Raw genomic sequence first — 5,818 nt, forward strand, 5'->3', positions numbered from 1 at the left:
ACACTCACTCTTTCACACACTCACTCTTTCACACACTCACTCTTTCACACACTCACTCTTTCACACACTCACTCTTTCACACACTCACTCTTTCACACACTCACTCTTTCACACACTCACTCTTTCACACACTCACTCTTTCACACACTCACTCTTTCACACACTCACTCTTTCACACACTCACTCTTTCACACACTCACTCTTTCACACACTCACTCTTTCACACACTCACTCTTTCACACACTCACTCTTTCACACACTCACTCTTTCACACACTCACTCTTTCACACACTCACTCTTTCACACACTCACTCTTTCACACACTCACTCTTTCACACACTCACTCTTTCACACACTCACTCTTTCACACACTCACTCTTTCACACACTCACTCTTTCACACACTCACTCTTTCACACACTCACTCTTTCACACACTCACTCTTTCACACACTCACTCTTTCACACACTCACTCTTTCACACACTCACTCTTTCACACACTCACTCTTTCACACACTCACTCTTTCACACACTCACTCTTTCACACACTCACTCTTTCACACACTCACTCTTTCACACACTCACTCTTTCACACACTCACTCTTTCACACACTCACTCTTTCACACACTCACTCTTTCACACACTCACTCTTTCACACACTCACTCTTTCACACACTCACTCTTTCACACACTCACTCTTTCACACACTCACTCTTTCACACACTCACTCTTTCACACACTCACTCTTTCACACACTCACTCTTTCACACACTCACTCTTTCACACACTCACTCTTTCACACACTCACTCTTTCACACACTCACTCTTTCACACACTCACTCTTTCACACACTCACTCTTTCACACACTCACTCTTTCACACACTCACTCTTTCACACACTCACTCTTTCACACACTCACTCTTTCACACACTCACTCTTTCACACACTCACTCTTTCACACACTCACTCTTTCACACACTCACTCTTTCACACACTCACTCTTTCACACACTCACTCTTTCACACACTCACTCTTTCACACACTCACTCTTTCACACACTCACTCTTTCACACACTCACTCTTTCACACACTCACTCTTTCACACACTCACTCTTTCACACACTCACTCTTTCACACACTCACTCTTTCACACACTCACTCTTTCACACACTCACTCTTTCACACACTCACTCTTTCACACACTCACTCTTTCACACACTCACTCTTTCACACACTCACTCTTTCACACACTCACTCTTTCACACACTCACTCTTTCACACACTCACTCTTTCACACACTCACTCTTTCACACACTCACTCTTTCACACACTCACTCTTTCACACACTCACTCTTTCACACACTCACTCTTTCACACACTCACTCTTTCACACACTCACTCTTTCACACACTCACTCTTTCACACACTCACTCTTTCACACACTCACTCTTTCACACACTCACTCTTTCACACACTCACTCTTTCACACACTCACTCTTTCACACACTCACTCTTTCACACACTCACTCTTTCACACACTCACTCTTTCACACACTCACTCTTTCACACACTCACTCTTTCACACACTCACTCTTTCACACACTCACTCTTTCACACACTCACTCTTTCACACACTCACTCTTTCACACACTCACTCTTTCACACACTCACTCTTTCACACACTCACTCTTTCACACACTCACTCTTTCACACACTCACTCTTTCACACACTCACTCTTTCACACACTCACTCTTTCACACACTCACTCTTTCACACACTCACTCTTTCACACACTCACTCTTTCACACACTCACTCTTTCACACACTCACTCTTTCACACACTCACTCTTTCACACACTCACTCTTTCACACACTCACTCTTTCACACACTCACTCTTTCACACACTCACTCTTTCACACACTCACTCTTTCACACACTCACTCTTTCACACACTCACTCTTTCACACACTCACTCTTTCACACACTCACTCTTTCACACACTCACTCTTTCACACACTCACTCTTTCACACACTCACTCTTTCACACACTCACTCTTTCACACACTCACTCTTTCACACACTCACTCTTTCACACACTCACACACACACACACACACTCACTCACTCACTCACACACTCACACACACACACACACACACACAGATGCTGACCTTCTTCTACACACTTCATTTTATTAGCATGACAGTGCAACAAACCATAAAAAGCTTTGGTTTGATTAGTGGCCAAATAAATTCATAGTTGAAGCAGTGCATTGAAACAGTTATTACATTCTCTTTCTGCTAAGTCATGTATGGACGTTTTTTAAAAAAAAATTTTTAAAGAGGAATTGCAACATTTTATCTCACAACTCCTTGTAGTTCTGTTTTTATATGTCACAATTCTAAAAAAAAAAAAAAAAAAGTGAAAAAAAATGGTGAATTTTTTTTTTGTTGTGGAAAAAAAGGGAATTAAACTCAGAATTCAGCAAATTTTGTGAGAAAATGCCAAATTATGGGGGTGAAAAAAAAACCTGTGAATTGTGAGATAAAAACTCGCGACGGAGAGAAAAATGCTCAGAACTATGAGCTAAAATAGTTTAATTTTTTATATTTGTATTCCGTGGCGGAAACAAGCTTGCATAATTCTGACGACTTCTAAATAAATTTCTCATGGAATCAAACTTCAGAATTTGCAGCATATAAGCACAAATCTTGGGCTGATTACTCAAAAATCTAAAATTATTGTAAAAAAAAAAAAAAATCTTCACTCTTATTAAACGTTATTAATTTAGTTCTAAGAGTTTTATGGTACATTTATGACACTTTTTTGTTCTTTGGGATGTTGACAGCCTCTGGTTTAATCTGTTTTCAATGAATGGAATAGAGCAGCACGAACATTCAGCTAAACATCTTCTTTTGTGCTCCACAGAAGAAAGTCTTATTTTTGTGTGGTGGACTATGCCTTTAACACATGAGCGTCACCAGAGAGAAGTTGCTTGCGATATAAAAGCATCTGCTCAGTTTTGATCTCCTTCGTTAAGGCCAGGAGTGAATTTAAATCAATGAGCGCGGCGCCTGGGGACGATTTCACCAGAACCGCTTCCGCCGAGAAAACGCTTCTGGTGATTAGCGTCTCCACGGGAAAGCTGTCATTACACTGACAACGAGGAAAATACTTCATCTAATTATAGGATCCTCCAAACCCCAGGCATCACGAGCACTGTTTACAGCAGTTCTGTCCATCGACTGATTTAAACGGAGTAATAATTCAGATCACGTTCTGTCATCGTTTACTCTCCCAACCTGTAGGAGCACAAAGCAGATGTTTAGCAGGATGTTCAAGATGCACTTTTACATCTAATGAGCCTAAAAAGGGCAAAATCACAAGGCTCTCTCAAAATTACGAACAAACGTTCTTCCAGTAACCTTAAGAGAACAATGTTTACAAAATAATAAAATGGAACTTGTCTTTAACATTCACATAACCAAGAAACAACAGAAATTCAGAAATAACATCTTCAAAACTTGATGGGAATGTTAGCAAAATATTTTTAGAACATTTTTGTTAGCTGGGCTGAACATTTAAGTTCAGTGTTCTCAAAAAGGTATTTGTTCATTGAACATTTTTTTGGAATGTATTTTAAATGTCGCTACTTGTTTCAGAACATTCAGAGAACATTCAAATGTAACATTCCCGTAATGTTTCAAAATGATCAAATGGAACATTCCAATTAATGCTACGTGAAACGTTTATATGACCTTGAACATTCAGAAAATACGTTATCATGACTTAGTGGGAATTTTTGCAAAAAGTTCTTAGAGCACATTTTGTTAGCTGGGCTAGTCTTTAATAATGTTCTCAAAATGTTCACATAGTAAAAAAAAAAGTTTTTTAATCACTTAAAAAACTGGAATGTTTAGACAACATTCAAAAATAACGTTTTCATAACAATGGGAACGTTAGAAGATATTTTTGTTAGCTGGGCCGCTCTTTAATAATGTTAACTAAACTTTAGTTATTTAAATTTTTTTTAAACGTTACTTATTTCAGAACGTTCAGAGAACATTCAAAAGTAACATACCCATAATGTTACCACAATGGAATGTTTCCTTATTGCTTGCATAACCAATAGAAAATGTTTTTTAATCATTTTAAAAACTGGATGTTTGCAGAAAATTCAGAAACAACATTTTCATAAATTAACGGGAACATTAGCGAAACATTCTTGGAAATTGTTTGTTGTCTTGACAGTAGCTTATACGACTTGTGCTCTATATACTGAAGTCATAATCAGTGTGGAGTTACGTAATCAGATTACTTTAAGTAACTAGTAAAATAACGCATTACTGTTACATTTTACAGGAAAATATCGGAGTTACTTTTTCAAATAAGTAACGTAAAGTTACTTTGTTTCCCATTCATTGCTAAAATATAACATTTGGGTTTTTTGTTATTTACTTTCCATAAAAAGAAAAAGCAATTAGTTACTTTTTCATGGAGTACACTGAAAAAAATGCTACAAAATGTTTTTAAGGCAAGTGGTCGCAAAGAATTTATTTTAACTACATTTAATTAAAAAAATATGTTGAAAGTTAGTCAAATAAATTTGTTTATTTAAATGTAGCTAAAATAAATTGATTGCAACCACTTACCTTAAAAAAATGTAGTAAATTCAATGAATCATTTTTTTCATGGACTTTAATATTGTAACAGTTGCATGTGAGGAACAGACGTGATGTGATGATTTCTCCGTCACTGAATCATTAGGGTTCAAAAACAGTGACTGGGCTTGTTGCGTGGGCTTTTAAATCACTTGACATCACGTCTTTATTTCAGCGTGACGTTTGTGGTCACTGTTAACTCCTGAGTGTGAGTAGACGATGACAGGATTTTCTGTATTTGTGTGAATTATCGATGTGCCATAAACACACAGATGATCGGTGGTGAAGGACGCCGCAGCACTCGCTCTCCTGTGCACAGATCGTTGTTTCCTCGCTCTGATTGGGTGTCGCCTGCCGGGGTTTCCGTGGTAACAGCTGTCCATTTGCAGAGCCTCGTCCCAGGGTTCCGGGGCCAGATTTGATTGATTGCTTGTCAAGATGTGAAATGGATGTTGAGTGGAGGAACACCTGCAAGAACCGGTCTTAATGATTCAGAAACACGGCAGGTTTGTGTTGGCCAGAGAGAGAGATGGTCACTATAATAGATCAAATAAACAGATCAAAGAACCGTAAAAGCACCACTCTATAAAATACAATATTTCCTTTAGTATGCCAGAGAAATTATCTATTTCAGGGTTTCTATTTTCTATTTCTGTTTATCATCTGTCAGTGTTGCTCTTGTAAATGCATCTTGATTCAAGAATTTTTTTTGCAGTGCAGTGCTTATTGTTGTATACTGCATCGCATACTACTTCCAAAAAAAGTAGTGTGCAGTATGTACTTGAGAATATGCCGTAAGCAGTGCACTAAAATTGCATTCAGTGTGTGGACAGAGAGTCATCTGAACTTTGACCTTTGGTTAGAGGTCAGGAGGTCACAGTGTTTCCTCTGCAGATGAGATTTTCATGCAGTATGCATCAGTTTGCATGTCTTCATTTGCACTGTGTGTGTGTGATCATGTGTGTATGTGTGTGTGTGCAGAAAAATAGCACATATAGAGCTGAATATTCAAAGTCAGCAGCTTTACAGAGAGAGAGATACAGATAAACAAATGGAGCGCAGGATGATGAATGACTGTAGGTCTGCTTGTCATCTCTGTCCTGGAGTCAAGGGCTGAGCGAGTGTGTGTGTGTGTGTGTGTGTGTGTGTTGGCA

Source organism: Sinocyclocheilus rhinocerous, unplaced genomic scaffold (assembly GCF_001515625.1).
Source record: "Sinocyclocheilus rhinocerous isolate Xijiao unplaced genomic scaffold, SAMN03320098_v1.1 scaffold2911, whole genome shotgun sequence".
Lineage (NCBI taxonomy): Eukaryota > Metazoa > Chordata > Actinopteri > Cypriniformes > Cyprinidae > Sinocyclocheilus > Sinocyclocheilus rhinocerous.